The sequence below is a fragment of the Rhinopithecus roxellana genome, chromosome 9, assembly GCF_007565055.1.
Source record: "Rhinopithecus roxellana isolate Shanxi Qingling chromosome 9, ASM756505v1, whole genome shotgun sequence".
In the NCBI taxonomy this organism is placed as follows: domain Eukaryota; kingdom Metazoa; phylum Chordata; class Mammalia; order Primates; family Cercopithecidae; genus Rhinopithecus; species Rhinopithecus roxellana.
Genome location: NC_044557.1, coordinates 40,178,242 through 40,197,731, shown reverse-complemented (window position 1 = coordinate 40,197,731; position 19,490 = coordinate 40,178,242). Strand labels below are relative to the sequence as shown.

Here is a 19,490-nt window from a genome sequence, read left to right as displayed (position 1 = left end):
CTTTTTTTTTTTTTTTTGGAGATGGAGTCTTGCTCTGTCGCCCAGGCAGGAGTCCCATGGTGTGGTCTCGGCTCAATGCAACCTCCACCTCCTGGGTTTAAGTGATTCTCCTGCCTCAGCCTCCCGAGTAGCTGGGACTACAGGTGCGTGCCACAACACCCAGCTAATTTTTGTATTTTTAGAAGAGATGGGGTTTCACTATGTTGACCAGGCTGGTATTGAACTCCTGGCCTCGTGATCTGTCTGCCTCAGCCTCCTAAAGTGCTGGGATTACAGGTGTGAGCCACCATGCCCCGCCTTAATGCAACCTTTTCTAAAAGGTCTTGTAAGAATCTCTTAGCCTTTGCTGACAAACGTTTAATGATGGAGAAGGACCCTTCTCCAGGACCCATGCAGGCAGCTTTGATTGTTAGAAGTTTTTCCTTACTTTGTAATCCACGATCTCTGCCTTTGTAAATTTCTCCATTATCATTCCTTCTCCCACATCACAGTCATTTCAATATACTGTCAGCCAGCAATCCATGTGACAATGTATTAAATGACAAAGAGTAAAGATCCTGTCCCCTCTCTGCCAAAAAAGTGAACACCCATCTGCTTGGTAGGTAAATACCCAGCCAGAAGAAGAGCAATTTATCAAACTTAATGAAATATCCTCAAGGACACCTCTGTCTATTTGTACACATTTCTGCTCATCAAGCAACTTTTTTTTCATTCTTTAAAGTTGTGGTAAAATAAACACAATATAAAATTTATATCATAACTATTTTAAGTGTATAACTCAGTGGCATTAAGTACATTCATATTCTTGTATAATCATCACACCATCCATCTACAGAACTCTTTTCATCTTGTAAAACTGAAACTCTGTATCCATTAAGGAGTAACTTCCCATTCCTTCCCCCATCAAGCCCCTGGAAGACACCATTCTGTTTTTTGTCTCTATGAATTTGACTGTTTGAGGAACCTCATATTAGTGGACTCATACAGTATTTGTCTTTTTGTGTCTGGCTTATTTCACTTAGCATGATGTCCTCAAGTTTTGTCCTCGTTGTACCACGTGTCAACATTTCCTTTTTTTTTTTTTTTTTTTTTGAGACGGAGTTTCGCTCTTGTTGCCCTGGCTGGCTGGAGTGCAGTGGCTGGATCTCGGCTCACTGCAACCTCTGCCTCCTGGGTTCAAGTGATTCTTCTGCCTCAGCGTCCCGAGTAGCTGGGATTACAGGCATGCACCACCATGTTCGACTAATTTTGTATTTTTAGTAGAGATGGGGTTTCTCCATGTTGGTCAGGCTGGTGTCAAACTGCTGACCTCAGGTGATCCGCCCACCTCAGCCTCCCAAAATGCTGGGATTACAGGCATGAGCCACCGCGCCCAGCCAGCATTTCCTTTTTTTAAAGGCTGAATAACATTCCATTGTATGGCTAGGCACGGTGGTTCATGCCTGCAATCCCAGCACTTTGGGAGGCCACAGCAGGTAGATTGCTTGAGCCCAGGAGTTCAAGATTAGCCTGGACAACATGGCAAAACGTTATTTCTACAAAAAATACAAAAAATTAGCCAGGCATGGTGGCATGCACCTGTAGTCCCAGCTACTCAAGAGGCTGAGGTGGAAGGATCACCTGAGCCCAGGAGGTCAAGTCTATAGTGAGCTGTAATGGCGCCACTGTACTCTAGCCTGGGTGACAGAGTAAAACCCTGTTTCAAACAAAAAAAATTCCAATGTACGTATAAACCACATTTTGTTTCATCCATTGATGAACATGAGTTACTTCTAATTCTTGGCTATTGTGAATAATGTTACTATGAACACAAGTGTACAAATATCTCTGAGACCCCACATTCAGTTCTTTGGGGTACATACCCAGAAGTAACATTGCTGCATCACATAGCAATTCTATGTTTAACTTTTTGAGGAACTACCATATGATTTTCCATCATAGCTGCAGCATTTTACACTCCCACCAACAATGCACAGGATTCCAGTTTCTCCATATCCTTGGCACCACTTGTTATTTTCTGATTTTTGTTTTTGTGTTCTTTTTCAACATGACATGATTTCATCACGATTTCTCATTTTTTATAGTAGCCATCCCAAGCAACTTTCTTTTTATTATTGTTATTATTATTCTACAAACAGGCTGTTGCTCTGTCACCCAGGATGGAGTGTGGTGGTGTAATCATTGCTTACTGCAGCCTCAATCTCCTGGGCTCAAGCAATCCTCCTGACTCACTCTCTTGAGTAGTTGAGACTATAGGCTCACATCACGGCACTCTGAGTAATTTTTATTTGTTTTTATTTATTCTTATTTTTTTTTCTATAGAGACAGGTTCTCACTTTATTGCCCAGTCTGGCCTTGAACTCCTGGCTTTAAGCAATCCGCCCGTCTCAGGCTCCCAAAGTGCTGGGATTATAGGTGTGAGCTGCACCCAGCTGCTTAGCTGTACCCAGCTAAGCAACTTGCTTTTGATAACAATACCAATGACTACCATTTAGCTATGTGCTTCACTTGTGGCTAGTTTGGAATCCACTGTAACCTAGAACACTCACAACAAACTGCTGAGGTTTAAACATGAGAACTCTGCGGCTAGCAAGGCCAGCACCTTGCCAGCAGCAGCCCACAGTTAGGAAGGGACAGACCTGGGATTTCAGCCCTCACATGCAATTAATTCGACACCCTGTGCTCTACTGCCCTACCCTGCCTTACTTTTGACCACTCAGAGTGATTTCTGGGCTCTCATTTGGGTGCCAGGGATCTCCTGAGCAAGTTGCCCACCCACAACCCCAGCAAAGTCATTGATCAGCATTCTGGTTTGTGAACAATCCAGAGAGAACAGAGGACAACAAATTCCTCTAGGATAGAAACCTCCCATTTACTTATGTTGGTATTTCCCCAAACCACCCACTATCATGACTAACATACACCACTCGATAAACATACATGGGCTGGCTGCGGTGGCTCATGCCTGTAATCCCAGCACTTTGGGAAGCTGAGGTGGGTGGATCCCTTGAGCTTAGGAGTGTGAGACCAGGCTGGCCAACATAGTCAAACCCATCTCTATAAAAAATAAGCCAGGCATAGTGGCACACACCTGTAGTCCCAGCTACTTGGGAGGCTGAAGTGGGAAGATGGCTTTCGTCCAGGAGGTCAAGGGTACAGTGAGCTATGACTGCACCACTGCACTCCAGCCTGGGATTGCAGCCTGGTCTCAAACTCCTGAGCTCAAGTTATCCTCCCGCCTTGGCCTCCCAAAAAAACACAAAAATTAGGCAGGCCTGGTGGCGGGGTCTGTAATCCTAGCTACCCAGGACTGAGGTGAGAGGATGGCTTGGGTTCAGGAGGCGGAGGATGCAGTGAGCTGAGATTGCACCACTGCACTTCAGCCTGGGCGACAGAGCAAGACCCCATCTCAAAACAAACACATAAACAAACAAACAAATAAATAAATAAATACACATGAGGGAAAAAGTTTGTTATCTACATTGGGCATCTATCAAATTTGAAACAATACAAAAGGCCAATGTGGTTCTGAAAGACAAAAATCAACTGCTATGGTGCCGCATTTCATTATACTAACAACCATAAATTCCATATTAAAATTTTGCTCAAAACCAGGTATTCGGCCAGGCGTGGTGGCCAAACCCCTGGTGAGTGAGATCACGCCACTGCACTCCAGCCTGGGTGACAGAGTGAGACTCTGTCTTAAAAACAACAAAAAACCAGGGATTGTGCCCATTACTGTATCTGTCACTCTCCAGGTCATTTAGGGGAGGTATCAAGTACCTACTTGTGGATAACGGTTACAAGCTTAAGCCTATTGCTGTCACAGAAAACAGAAATAAAGGTTACTTTCTAGCTTCAAATTAATCTCTGGAGAAGTAGCTTTGAGTCATTCAACTCTCCACCTACTCAAAGCATTAAGTCAGTGTTCAATGTGTCTTCACTCTTGGCTATGTCACAAATGCCATATTGTAAAAGAGTCTAGACAAGAAGTTGCCTGTGATGGACAAAAAAATTAGCTTCATACTAAAAGGCTCCAATGATTCTCCTTCATTGATGCCATGAAGTCCAACATTTAGTATTAGGGCCAAGCACCCTCCAAGCCTGCGGGTGGAGCCTCCCACTGCCTCTCTGGAATAAGCTCCGGTAATACCCAGTTGGGCTGTCCTTTCTCAGAAAAGCCCCTTCTTCCAGGGTGTGTGGCTGACTCCCTTCAGGATTTCCACCAACACAGCAGGCTTGTACCCCAACTCCTAACACTGCAGGACTCCCAGTAGCTACCCAGGAAAAGTTTGCTAAACTGAATACTAAACATAGCAGTGGAAGGTTCTTTAAGAAAATATTCTATTTACAACATTTACAGCACATCAACTCTCCTGAGACAGAACTCTTACAATTATATCCATCAAGCATCTTTCAAGCCACTCTAGCTCCAAAGTTCCTGTCTGCTCCCACCTGCCCTCTGCAGTCCCACTGGCTTCATTCCATTGCTTCTTATATCCTGCCATTTTAAAATCATATAAGGAGCTGGGCGCAATAACTTATGCCTGTAATCCCAGGATTTGGGGAGGCTGAGGCGGCCGGATAACTTGAGGCCAGAAGTGCGAGACCAACCTGGCCAACAGAGCAAAACCCCATCTGTACTAAAAATACAAAAAGTAGCTGGACGTGGTGGTGTGTGCCTGTAATCCCAGCTACTCAGGAGGCTGAAACACAGGAATCACTTGAACCCGGGAGGGGGAGGTTGCAGTGAGCCGAGATCACACCATCACACTCCAGCCTGGATGACAGAGCAAGACTCTGTCTCAGGAAAAAAAAAAAAAAAAAAAAAAAAAAAAAATATATATATATATATATATATATATATGTATGTATGTATGTATATATAGTTATATTTATATACAGGATTTATATATATTTATGTATATATATATGAGATGCTCATTCTTTTAAATATAAAGACATACAGAAGAAAAAACAGCATTCAACTGTCAACCAGAAATAATCACTATTAAGACCTTAGTATAGGCCGGGCGCGGTGGCTCAAGCCTGTAATCCCAGCACTTTGGGAGGCCAAGACGGGCGGATCACGAGGTCAGGAGATCGAGACCATCCTGGCTAACACAGTGAAACCCCGTCTCTACTAAAGAATACAAAAAACTAGCCGGGCGACGAGGCGTGCGCCTGTAGTCCCAGCTACTTGGGAGGCGGAGGCAGGAGAATGGCGTGAACCTGGGAGGCGGAGCTTGCAGTGAGCTGAGATCCGGCCACCGCACTCCAGCCTGGGCGACAGAGTCAGACTCCGTCTCACAAAAAAAAAAAAAAAAAAAAAAAAAAAAAAAAAAGACCTTAGTATAAAAATTGTTTGAAATGCAGAGCTTATAGATGAAGTGTCCATATATGAATATTTTATTTCAGAAATGGTATCATGTCATCTACTAGTTTGTGTTCAGCTCTTTTGTTGTTGTCTGTTTGTTTGAGACAGGGTCTCACCCGGTTGCACAGGCTGATTTTGAACTCATGAGCCCAAGCAATCCTCCTGCCTCACCCTCCCCAAGTGCTGGAATTACAGGCAAGAGCCACTGCTCCTGGCCCTGTTCAGCTTTTGAAAAAAATGTTTTTCATATTAGTAACTGTAATTGAACATTTTATCTTTTAAGATATTTACAAAGTATCCCATTATATGAATGTGACTTAATTTGTGTTTGTTTAATAAACCTCCCTGCTGGACTGCCCACCTCTGTGCATTGGAAGAGGGGGATGAAAAAATGTTGATTAATGGATACAAACATACTGTTTGATAGAAGAAATAAGACCTAGCAGGGTGACTAGAGTTCACAATTAACTATCGTGCATTTCAAAACAGCTAGAAGAATTCAAAAGATTCTAGCATTTAAAAAGAAAACAAATATTTAAGGTGATGGCTATCTCAAATACACTGATTTATTCTTTACAAATTACATGAATGTATTAAATTATCACATGTGCCCTGAAACTATGTATATCTATTATGCATCAGAACAAACAAAGAACAAACTCTAATGGAGTTGGCCAAGCCTACCTCAGAAAAGCTGCTCCAGGCCACATTCCCTAGCAAGTTAAGGGGAGGGGCTCTTCCACCAGATTGTATTTTCCTTTTTCTATTTTGTTTTGTCTACAGATAGTTGCTTATTGAGCACATGGTAAAATGTTTCTTGCTATGGGTTGTGGTCAAATAAGTTTAACAGGTGGGCACCGTGGCTCATGCCTGTAATCCCAGCACTTTCGGAGGCCGAGGCGGGCAGATCACCTGAGGTCAGGTGTTCGAGACCAGGCTGGCCAACATCGTGAAACCCGTCTCTACTAAAAATACAAAAATTAGCCAGGCATGGTGGCGCATGCCTGTAATCCCAGCTACTCGGGAGGCTGAGGCAGCAGAATCCCTTGAACCTGGGAGGTGGAGGTTGCAGTGAGTGGAGATCACACCGCTGCACTCCAGCCTGGGTGAGAGCGAGACTCCATCTCAAAAAAAAAAAAAAGAAAAAGAAGATGTTTGACAGCCACTGTTCTATCCCAAGAATTTAACAAGGAATTTAACAATTTTTTAAATAGTCCTGAATTATTATAGTTAGTATTTAAAAATTATTATGTAGCCTGAACATTAAAAGATTTCTAAACATCTACCCAAGAGTTTCATAATACTTTCCATAACAGAGAATTTCAAAATGTACATTTTTTCCATTGCTGAAAACGTCAGGCATGGCCAGGATAGGCTTTCAAAGCAGGCTCTGCACTTATGACTCCAGACTCCTCCTCTCTCCCATCCCTACCCCACCCCTCACTTAAGGGCAAACTGAAAATTCAGAGGGCAGCAGAGGGTAGAAAGAACCCCGAGGAAAACGCAGCCTTGGGTGGTAAGGAAGGTGGGGCTGCAGGCAAATGACCCAGGCCGGCCCGAGGCCTGGGGAGGAGGAAGTATCACTTCCTTGCCTGCCTCCTCTGGGGCCTTCTCCGTCCAGCATCGGGCTACAGTTCTGCTCTCCGTGACACAGCTTCCCCCTGGAAAGCAGAAGTGGTCCTCCCTCTCCAGAGAGCCTCTCTGAGACAAGCTTCTCCATTCCCCTCACCTCTGTGGGGGTTAACATTTACAGGAAGAGTGGGGGCACCCAGAGGCACAAACACCCACATGACGTCATTGCTTCAGTGGGAGGTAGAATGAACACACACCCATCTCCCCAGTCTCACTGTACCAGCGCCCAAGGGTAGGCCCAAAAACTGGCCGAAGACCTCTCCACCAGCTGTTTTACCAACGGAGACAGGAAGGTGGGGACTGGAAAGAAGTTTCCAACCAGTATGGTCTGGTGTCAATAAAGAGGAGTGAGCGAGATTTCAGATGCTCACAGAAAGGTGTGGGCAGGCGAGCAATATGTAACTTTGTCTGAAGCATGGACTGTAGAAAGGAAATGAGACCAACTAAAAAACTCTCTGAGCTATGAAGACTTCTTCCCAGTGTTCTACAACCCAAAAGCAGAGCCTCAACCATCAAGAAACAGCCACTGAAATGGTTCTTTAAATGTATCCCAATTCATGCAGTTCTATAGGATGTCATTTAAGTAGCAGCGTTCTGAACACTGAGCATTTACAATAATGAGATTAACTGACAATCTCTTCCCCTACACGGTCAGCTCATGCCAATTCCTGGATGCAGAAGGCTTTGTAAGATGATAGGGAAAGAACTGGGGAGAGCAGAAGAAGGGATACTGGAAGCCTGAGGGTTAATAAAGGCCAGTGAAAAAGCAATGCCATGGAAGAGTTCTATACCAAGGAAAACTATACCCTGAGTGTAAATACAGCTTTCAAGAAACAGCTCTGTGGCAAATAAGGAATGCTGCCGGCTAATTCAGTAATGAGAGAAAATGAGTACAGAACAGGATGAAGAAGATAAACAACAAAGGCTACTACAGGCCCCTGCTCTTGTCACCATGGATGAGGCTTTTTAATACATCATCCCAAATAATTATTTAAACTTGCTCTTCTAAATTACAAGAGAGGGCCAGGCACGGTGGCTCACACCTGTAATTCCAGCACTTTGGGAGGCCGAGGCAGGCAGATCACCTAAGGTCAGGAGTTCGAGATCAGCCTGGCCAACATGGTGAAACCCCATCTCTACTAAAAATACGAAAATTAGCCAGGCGTGGTGGTGGGCACCTGTAATCACAGTTACTAGGGAGGCTGAGGCAGGAGAATCACTTGAATCCGGGAGATGGAGGTGCAGTGACCTGAGATCGCACCAAAGCACTCCAGCCTGGGTGACAGGAGCAAAAACTCTTGTCTCTTCAGTGGGAGGCATAATAAAAAATAAAGAGAGCCCTTCCAACTAACTTAAGCCAAAGATACCCCAGAGAGGCCAGGCACACTGGCTCACACCTGTAATCCCGGCACTTTGTGAGGCCGAGGTGGGAGGATCACTTGGGGTCAGGAGTTCAAGACCAGCCTGGCCAACATGGTGAAACCCCATTTCTACAGAAAATACAAAAATTAGCTGGGTGTGGTGGCATATGCTTGTAAGTAATCCCAACTACTTGGGAGGCAAAGGCAGGGAGGATTGCTTGAACCCAGGAGGTGGAGATTGCAGTGAGCTGAGATTGCACCATTGCACTCCAGGCTGGGCGACAGAGTGAGCCTCCATCTCAAAAAAGACGAAAAAACAAAACAACAACAACAAAAACCTCAAAAGCTCCAAGTCTTTAAACTAACTGTTACAAAATTTCTAATCCCTCCACTGGCAGATTTCCATACCATTTTCTATGCGTGGGTGTTTCCCCCAAAAGGGAACTTATTCAAAATAAATTTTAGAAATGATAATGGAGTGAACTCAAAGTTTCACAATTTAAGTATCAGGAAACCAGGCAGCTGTAAGAAATCTTTCAGTATTTCTGACTGGAAAAAAAAAAAACCCAACTTCCTCTTCCATGTTCTTCTCTGCATTATCAGCCTTAAAAGATGGGAGGGAATGTATATCCATACTGTTGGCCTAGAACAGTGCCTTGCACATAGCAGGTACTCAAAATGATCAAGTGTTTTCATGTGTGTCCTATGAGCCCTGTCTCCTTAATTTATATTTTCACTTGAATGATGTTCTCACTGATAAAACAACCATACAGGAGGCTGGTAAAGTTTACAGGGAGACACTTCCAGCAGAGGTGGGGGAAAGTCCTTTGCAAAGTATTACTCAGGTAATTAACCAATAAGCAACTGATTGCCCCCAAGACAGTCACTAGAGCTGCTCGGATAGCAGCCAGTATAGGTGTCATCTTAGCAGTTACTGGAGACCACCCTTTCCCACCCCCAAGCAAGAAACAGTGCTAAAAAGCACAGAAATTCATTTCTAGAAGACAGCTTTAAGTGCTCAGCTTGATGGTGTATCTGCTGTGTCCTGAGCAATTAGCCACTTAGTTCAGAAAATTACCAAGTGATAAAAGAAAATTAACTCGTGATTTCATTTTTAAAATGCTTGTTAAATGAACTATTTATTTGCTTTTAAGCACAGATGGTCCGCAACTTAATGATTTTTCAACTTTACGATGGTGCAAAAACATTAGGCATTCAGTAAAAAGTGTACTTCAAGTACCCATACAACCATTTCATTTTTCACTTTTAATACAGTATTCAATAAATTACATGAGCTATTCAACACTTTATTATAAAATAGGCTTTGTGTCAGATGATTTTGCCCAACGGTAGCCTAATGTGAGTGTTTCGACCATGTTTAAGGGAGGTTAGGCTAATCTATGATGTTTAGTAGGTTAAGTGTATTAAATGCATCTTCTACTTTCAGTATTTTCAACTTACGATGGTTTATTGAGACACAGCATCATCTTAAGTTGAGAGGCATTTGTAATTGAGCACCCACTACAAGTCCAAAGGTGGACAAGTAGAAAGAGTCAAAAAACATACCTACTACGCCTAATGGTACCACTTAACCAAGCCCGTGACCTTAGACAACCCCCTGAATCTTTTTCTTTATCTGTCCTTCTCCATCCTATAGGAGCCACAAGAGGTTCAAATGAAATTCGAGTTCAGGAATACTTCAGAGCCCTGAACTAATGAAAGGTGCTAACACCTTCACCATCATCGCTAGGAAGAGCCAGAAAAGGTCTGAGGCTATCTCTGCTGTCAATATGACATTGATCGATGTCCTGACTAATGATTGTGGTGGCCTTTCAATGTTAACACTCATCCATGCATCACTGAGATCATCAGTGGGAGTGAGCTTATAACAAGGTTCCCTGCTGTGGGCATGTATTTATAAAGTTAGTATGGGTTTGTACATGAAAAATATGATTTAATTTTGTTAAGTTACAACTCCACATAGTCATGTGAACCAACTGGAATCTCAGATGTTTTTGGTGATTTATTTCTAAAAACAAATACTACAGATAGAAGTAAAAGGCTTTCAAAGTCATTGAACAGTGCTGGACCACTTTTCTGCTAAAAGAAAGCTATTGGAGGGGTGGGGCCAGGGCGGGATTACAAAGTTTCCACCTACCTTTGTAACACCAATGACTCTAAAATAATGTGGGTCTTCTGGATTGGGCCAACTACCTTTGCAGGAAACATCTTAACCACCCCACATCAGGACTTCTCTTCCAGTGATAAGTAGAGAAGAGCGGTGCTGAGTGGAGACTCTCATTTAGAACACTAAATGTGGGTAACTCAGTGCTGGGTAACTTTACAATCAACAAAGCCTCTCAAATCCCCGTTTTAGAAACCACATCAGAAAGGGCCAGTAGGCTTCAAACGCTTTAGGGACCAGCTCTATTTCTTCATCTCCCTACGTCCTCAGTTTTGCATAGGGCAAGCTCACAGGAGGCCTTCATTCCTTCTTCCAAGTAATCTCGAACTGAGCACCTACTATGTACCAGGCACTGGGGCTATCATTCTGGACAAGACAGATGAAGCGGTTTTCATGGAGCTTCCACTGTAATGGTGAATACAGACTATCAACCTGCAGACAAATCAATATAACTCTGACTGCTGCTATAAAGGAAATTTTGGCTAAATAAATGACCCAAGTGGTTTATCCCAAATCACAGTATATTAAATGATGGAAGAGGCCAAAACTCAAGTTTCCTGGCTCCCATTTTCTCTCCCCTTACATCTGCTGCCCTCTATCCTTCACTTAGCAAAAGGGCCACACATTTACATCCAAAGAGGCCCAGTCACCAAAGACTCTATGATCTAATGAAATTTCTTCAGGCCTCAAAGCACTTACCCGCTTACCTCCAAATGAGAATGGAGGGACTAACTGGATCCCACCCTTTCCCAACAAAGCTTACTCTTACAGAGAAGGGCTTAGTAAGGTCTAGGATCTTGCAGTGCCTATTCCCCAGGGTATGGCTTTAGGTGTTGGCTGTAGAGAGAAAACATCTCTGTAGCCCACCAGTTTATTGGCCAGTTCTTTTAGGGCAAGTCAGACTACTGGGCCCTGCTTTGGGACAGCAAATCCCTCATGTATTTATTAAGCAGATTTACTAAGAAAGTCAGATGGCTAAATCAGACACGGTAGTCTTAGGTTCAATATCACCAGGCTGCAAAGAACCAAGAAGCCTCGTTTATATGAATAGAAGTCACTGCAATAAATAACAGTAACATAGTTTATGAAATGTTTGGTATGTACTAGGGGCTCTGTGGTACTAAACAGTCCCTGAGGTATATATGCTCTCTCAAAGATGAAGAAACTCAAACAGGGAATTTCAATAATCGGTCCCCTAAATATACAGCCAGAAAAGTGCAAGGCCTGGATTCTGAGCCAGCGAAGAAGGGCGAATTTGGGATAATTAACACACACGGATATACAAAGAAATGAAGATACAACCACTAGTTCACACGACAGGCAGGCTGTTGGAAAGTTACGAATGCACCGCAAGCAAAAGATGCCACCATGGGCCCAGAGAATGCAGGAAAGTGGGAATTGACTCTTACGCCCTTCCCCCAAGGCGAAGGAAGGGCAACCCCTGAATTCTTAAAATAACTCTCGCTTCCTCTCAGCCGGCAAAAGCACCGGACTGCTCCTCGGCAGGCCGAGAGGCGCCACAGCGGGAGGGTGAGCTCCAGCCTCCGCCGCAGACCCTCGACGTCACGCTCCTGCCCCAGGCCACCAGGGAGGGCAGCTGTCCGCGGGCCTCGAGAGGGCGCCGGCCGAGCCCCATCTCCCACTTCCAGGGTACCCAGGGTCCAGAGGGGAAACCAGATTGCACAATCCGAGGAGTTCTCTCCAGTATCCCCGCCGCGCGCCCGCTCCGCAAGGGCAGGGGCTTCGCCGCCGTGAGCGAGGAGCGGCCAGAGCGGGGACAGCAGCCGGCCCTCGGGTCCTCGCCGGGAAGGACCCGCGGTGAGCCCGCCCCCGCGCCCGCACCTCCCACCGCTCCCCTGCGCGGCTCCGCCGCTGACACCTGCGGAGCCTCGGTCCCCGCACCCTGGCTCCCCCGGGCCGGGTCACCAGCCGGCTGAAGACATCTGAGAGCCTTCGCCGCCGGGGCCCGGAGGCTGTGCGGCCAGGAAGCCGCCGCGGGCCGCGCCGATGCCCCCGGCCCCGAGTCGACCCTGCGCCCGGGACTCTGGCTGGTGGCACAGCCGCGGCCCCTGCACCCACTGCCCGCGTGCCCGCGCCCACACTTGGGTTCGCGCGGAGGACTCACCCGCTCGCGGTGAAAGTTTCGGGGCGGCGGAGCTCCACGGTGACTTGAGTTCAGAGCAGGGGGCGCGACGGGGCGGCCCAGCAGGACCTGCGTAGAGGGAGGCTGCTGGCCGGGAATGCGGGACGCGCGGCGAGGGGCTGCTGGCGCTGGGCCGGGGTTGGAGCGGCCGCCCCGCTTGCCGCGGGCTGGAGGCTGCAGCGCGTCGGGCCCGGAGGCGCCACGGCCGGGGAGCGAGCGGCAGCGCGGCCCGGCGCGGCGGGAGAGGAACTGGCTGTCTCTGGGCTCGGTCGAGAGGTCCCGGCTACTTCCTGGTGCTCGGATTTGCATATTGAGCCCGGAGGGCGGGGAAGTGACCGTTTGGTCCCTGCCCAAGGTTTGGGTGTTTGGTGTGGCCGTCGCGCAGGGCTTTGAAGGCACAGAAACCTGGCGACTCAGTCTGCAGCTCCGGGGAGTGGAACAGCCTGGGCCAGCCTTCTACTGTAGGGAAGGATCTCCGGAGGAGCCTGGGCTTCGCAGGCACATCGATGATACCTCTCGCGTCTCCTTTCCTTTCCTTCCGACCTATCCCCAAGGTATTAGGAAGGGGGTGCCCCCGAGAGCGGAGGAGGTGCGCTCTGATGCCTTCTAACATTTGGGGTTCTCTAGAGAAAGGACGGGCGCGATATGCCGAGGTGATGTTCGGGGTCTCGTTGAGTTCTTAATAATCATTACGAAGTAAGTTCCTTAAAGGTGTACAGGAGGCTGTTCAGGGCATTGATGTGGGAGGGGATGACATGGAGTCAAAGGGCCCGGCAAGTTCTCCGTTTCTCAAAGCCTCAGTTTCCTCCCAGGACAATGGATGTAAGGATGCCTATCTCGTGTACCTTTCTGTACAGGACACGCACTGCCCACATGCAGGAATGCTGGCGTTATTTCATTCCTACTACAGCAGCATCCCAGCATGTAGGGCAGTGCTTGCACGTAGCAGGTGCCTGACCAGTGTTTGCTGAAAGAATGTGTGACCGCGTGCTTAAGCTCATGTTCAACTCAGTAAATGCCACTTACAAATCCAAGATGTAAGATTAGGCGCGGTCAGTGGATACCCACTTCTTCTACGCCAGATTCTGTTCACTGGGATCCCAGCATTGCAGTACCTTGAAAAATTTACAAGGAAACAAATTGAATACTGTGGGAGACTTGGTCTTTGCATTAATAGCAAACATTTACAGAGGGCCTGATGGGCCAGAAGTGCCCAAAGCACTTCCTTTCTCTCATTAACAATGTTCTGAAGAGGCTGGCCCCAGCTGCAGAGCAGTAAGTCAAAGCAGCTGCCTTGTGACACAATCTGATACAGCAGTCATTTGTTACTAGGAAAGGAATACTAAAGTTTGCATACTAATTCCTGAAAAGAAAAAAAGAAAGGTGGTTTATACCTGTGATGTTCACTGGTAGGTAGTCGTTAGTTTACTGCTGAAGAGAAGGAGTGGATTACCCGTGGGAAGGTGTGTGATTGAAACCTGTCAAGAATCCTATGGAGAAAAATAGAAAAATGAAAAAAAAAAAGAAAAGAAAAAGAAAAAACAAAGAATCCTATGGAATAATTCACTACCTGAGGGCCTCTTGCCTGGACTTTTCTTAAGAATGACCTCTCAAATATATTCACCCTACATTAAAGTATCTGCTGCTACTGAGGAATCCTTCAGATCCTGGCTAAACGTGTGTGGCTAATAAGAATAGGTTTCAAAACGTTTGGTATTGGTTAATCTATCAGGAATATCTGTCAGTGTTTTTGGTAAAACATCTCTCAGGGGAAGGAACAAAGCATCATCAGGCAGACCTGAGCTTGCACCCAGCTCCCCAACTCCCTAACTCCTCACAAAAGTGTCCTCGCTAAGTTCATCTCTTCATTCTTATTTGGAAAAAAACAATACGATGCTAATTTCCACTTCTTAGGCTACATTTATACTTGCTGAATACTTCATTCGATCATTCTCCGTATCTGTCTTTCCTTCTTAATGTCCCATGAAAGTTCTATTTCTCAGGAAAGTTTTATTTAAAGCTCCTATTGATAGGCAACTTTTTAAAGCATCTGTAGCATTTATGGTGTGCAACATTCTTTTAAGCTAGACCTAGGTAATTTTAAGCATTGTTTGCCCATCTTAGCCTTTTCTCCTCAACTACTGGTAAACTCCTTTTGGGAAGGCACTGCTTTTTATATTTATTCCAGAAACTATGCTTAGCAACAAATTATACTAAGCACCTCCCAGAAATTGTGTTGGGTTATTTAAAATACTTCATTAATATTGATTGATTAGTTAATTGATTGATTGACTGATTTATCTCACCGGTTTTCTCTCAATTGAGCACAGAAGACAGTGATCAGAGGCAGGGTGCAAATCAACTAAGGCTCCTTGACAGAGTAGGTGGGCCTTTGAAGAAAGGAAGGAATACCATGGTTGGGACAAGAGAAGGAAGTATTGGAAATATATTATGTACAGTGTATCCTCATTTTTGCAGATACCATGTTTGTGAACTTATCTACTTGCTAAAATTTATTTGTAACCCTAAAATCAGTGCTCGAGGTGTTTTCCCAGTCACTCATAGCCACGCACATCCCAGAGCAGTAAAAATCTTGATTTGCCCCCCACACACCCTCCCAGCTATGGTGGGACAAGGCGATTCTCTGCCTTCTTGTATCCTTTTTGCTGTCCATTTAGTTTATGCTTTCCACACTTCTGTGCTTTTCGTTGGTGATTTTGCTGTTTAAAATGGCCCCCAAGTGACCAGGCGCAGTGGCTCATGCCTGTAATCCCAGCACTTTGGGAGGCCGAGGTGGGAGGATTGCTTGAGCTCAGGAGTTCAAGACCAGCCTGGTCAATATCGTGAGACCTCCCTCCCCATAAAAAAAAAATAAAAATAAAAAATAAATGGCCCCAAGCATAGAGCTTACTGAAGTGCTATCTGTTGTTGCTAAGCACCAGAGGCTGTGGTGTGCCCGCTGGAGAACCGTCCTGCAGGCAGGAGCTACTATGCTATTGACTGTGAACTCAATGTAATGAATCAGCCATATATTAAATAAGGTGTCCATTAAACAGAAACACACACCATGTATGGTTATGTATTAATCATAATGTAATGAAAATGTTGTGTCCAGAGACTCACAGGAACCTAAGAAGCAGTGACTCGGTATTCGCTAATGCAGTGTTCACAGTGACTATAGAACGTAACTACCACAAATAATGGGACACGACAGCATACAAGAGCATCCCATCATCCATTGTGGGAAAATGAAATATCTGACCCCTAGGAACTTCTTCATTAGCACCGCCATCATCATCTCAGGCGTGGTCATGGCGCTTAAGGCCACGACTGGTCATGCTGCTCACCTGTTCATGTCGGTCCACCAAATCATCTGTGCTGCAACCCATCCCACTGCCACTGTGTGGGTTGCCTCTGCTGCCTCTTCTACTCTTCTTACATCCAACTCTTGCAAACTTAGCCACAGACCTAACTACCAAGTAACAAATAATACAGAGTAATGGTGCTCAACCCTGGCGGCACATTAGAATCACCTGAGCTGCTAAAAGATCTCCATGCCCAGGCTCTACCTAGACCAGTTTTTGGGGGATGGGGATGGTGAGGGGAGCCCCAATTATCAGAGACTGAAAACCTTGCCAGGTGGTTCCAATGAGCAGCCAAGTTTGGGAACCACTGGTGGAGTGTGCTCTGCCCTCCCCTAGCCTGGAGCTCACCTCTCTGAACAATGTCCACCTTCCTCAAGCCCTCACACGCCCAGCTCCTCTGTCTTTTTTTTTTTTTTTTTTTTTTTTTTTTGAGACGGAGTCTCGCTCTGTCGCCCAGGCTGGAGTGCAGTGGCCGGATCTCAGCTCACTGCAAGCTCCGCCTCCCGGGTTTACGCCATTCTCTCGCCTCAGCCTCCCGAGTAGCTGGGACTACAGGCGCCCGCCATCTCGCCCGGCTAATTTTTTGTATTTTTTTAGTAGAGACGGGGTTTCACCATGTTAGCCAGGATGGTCTCGATCTCCTGACCTCGTGATCCGCCCGTCTCGGCCTCCCAAAGTGCTGGGATTACAGGCTTGAGCCACCGCGCCCGGCCGCTCCTCTGTCTTTAAGAGAGTAGCATGTGGCTGGGCGCAGTGGCTCACACCTGTAATCCCAGCACTTTGGGAGCCTGACGCGGGTGGATCACCTGAGGTCAGGAGTTTGAGACCAGCCTGGCCAACATGGTGAACCCTGTCTCTACTAAAAATACAAAAATTAGCTGGGTGTGTTGGCTCACACCTGTAGTCCCAGTTACTCGGGAGGCTGAGGCAAGAGAACTGCTTGAACCCAGGAGTCGGAGGTTGCAGTGAGCTGAGATCACGCCACTGCACTCCAGCCTAGACAACAGAGTGAGACTCAGTTTCCAACAACAACAAAAAAAGTAGCCAGGATATGTGCCTATGTGTCAGGGTAAAGTGGTAAGGATTGAGAATATTAAACCTGTATTACTGGGGAAAATGGGTGACTGTAGCACAAGTGATTATAGATACAAGGAAATTAATAAAGAAAAGCAGAAAAATTGCTAAGAATTATTTTAGGCTACAAAAAAATTTTAACAACTGTATAAAATTTTATTTATACATAAATTGCCACAAGGCAGATTTTTTTTTAAATGCTTATCCATTATTAACAGGTATTACATGGAGAAAGTATTTATGGTCAAGTAGGTTTGGCAACTTTTTGAGCTGAACCCAGTCTCACAAAGCTCCTTGTCGCACAGTGATGTCAAGGTCAATCTCCACGAAGGGGCTAAGTGTGTTTTTGTCCCAACTCATATACCCAGGTGATGGATTTGCTGAAAGCTGCACCTGGGACCAGCTGTCAAGCAGAAAACACAGCTATTAATGTGAATAGAGACTTCTCAGAGCCACCAAGCTGGCCGTTGTTTCATCATCACCCTAAACTAAATTCAGAAATGCTGAATGTTCATACACGGCAAGACAGCTGAGAATGGGCAGGAATGTCATGCATCACTGCCATCTGGCACTAGCAGAGCTCCTGGAACTGTGCTCGCTGATGTGCTGCTGCCTTGGCCACTGGCATAGGCATCACAGAAAAATAGTGGGGTTTTGTTTTGTTTTGTTTTGTATGTGTGTGTGCACGCACGTGTGTTTTATTTATATTTATTTATTTATTTAGAGTCTCACTCTGTCACCCAGACTGGAGTGCAATGGCACGATCTCGGCTCACCACAACCTCCGCTTCTCGGGTTCAAGCAATTCTCCTGCCTCAGCCTCCCAAGGAGCTGGGATTACAGATGTGTGCCACCACGCCCAGGCTAATTTTTTTGTATTTTCAGTAGAGACAGGATTTCACCATGTTAGCCAGGATGATCTCTAACTCCAGACCTTGTGACCCGCCTGCCTTGGCGTCCCAAAGTGCTGGGATTACAATTATTATTTTTTGAGATGGAGTTTCACTCTTTTTGCCCAGGCTGGAGTGCAATGGCATGATCTCAGCTCACTGCAACTTCTGCCTCCCAGGTTCAAGCAATTCTCCTGCCTCAGCCTCCCAAGTAGCTGGGATTACAGGTGTGCGCCACCATTCCTGGCTAATTTTTTATCTTTAGTGAGACAGGGTTTTACCATGTTGGTCAGGCTGATCTCAAACTCCTAACCTCAGGTGATCTGCCCGCCTTGGCCTCCCAAAGTGCTAGGATTACAAGTGTGAGCCACTGCACCTGGCTGACAGCAAAATAGTTTAAATTGTGAGCATGGAAGTGACACATGTGGGTGCCTACACTCCTTTCCCAGCATGAGGGCAAACCCAGCCTCCTTCATTGAGCTTTACATCACTCTATGGGGATGGAGCTTGTCCAAAGTAACCTTTCATGATGAACTATCAGGGACCTTTTAGGGTCCAGTCAGGACCATTGCCTCTCATGTATTCCTTGACCATGTGAGCCGACATGTTTCCATTCACTCATCACCTCCTGTGTGCCAGGAACAAGATGGGGTCCCATATTCAATTATACAAAAGCAGTTTGGTAACAGCCATCAGATGATGATGGAGCCAGATGAGGATGTTTGTGTAATATTGATAATGATTTTATGTTCTGGTAACATCGTCTGCCTTGTTTGATGTTGTATTGTTTTCATGTATGTATGCGTCTGGTTTGGTAGCCATCTTGGATGTTCAGTTTCTGTCTATGGGGTTTTGTGTGTGTGTGTGTGTGTGTGTATGTGTGTGTTTGTTTGTTTTTGAGATGGAGTCTCACTCTGTTACCCAGGTTGGAGTGCTCTTGGCTCTCTGTAACCCTCACCTCACCTCTCAGGCTCAAGTGACTCTCCAGCCTCAGTCTCATGAGTAGCTGGGATGACAGACATGCACCACCATACACAGCTATTTTTTGTATTTTTAATACAGATGGGGTTTCACCATGTTGGCCAGGCTGGTCTCTAACTCCTGACCTTAAATGATCCACCTGTCTTGGCCTTCCAAAATGCTGGGATTATAGGCATGCACCATTGCACCCAGCCTGTCTATGTATGTTGCCTCTGAATAGACTTCAAATGCTGCTTCTAGTTTTTGGCTTGGTCGGAGGCATTGACTGAATCCCTCCTAGTTCTTAAGCCTCATAGCATGATGTAGTTATTACCACTTCTTGTATGTGGCCAGCATTGCTGTAAGACGAGATATTTCACAGAAATCGATAGAGACCTCTCAGAGCCACCAAGCTGGTTGTTGTTTCACCGTCACCCTAAACTAAATTGAGAAATGCTGGATGTTCATACCCCATAAGACAGCTTGAATTATGGGTAAAGAGGT

The 19,490-nt window shown here is 45.8% G+C and overlaps 1 protein-coding gene across 2 annotated transcripts in view; it reads right to left on the bottom strand.

The window, feature by feature from the left end:
- The window catches only part of LYN (LYN proto-oncogene, Src family tyrosine kinase), a 139,568-nt gene extending 126,169 nt beyond the window's left edge, over window positions 1-13,399 (bottom strand). For both annotated transcript variants that reach the window (XM_030937973.1, XM_030937974.1), the window contains exon 1: window positions 12,681-13,399. The gene's annotated coding sequence lies outside the window, so the exon portion shown is untranslated. The remainder of the gene's footprint in view (window positions 1-12,680) is intronic.
- Between the last annotated feature and the right edge of the window lie 6,091 nt (window positions 13,400-19,490).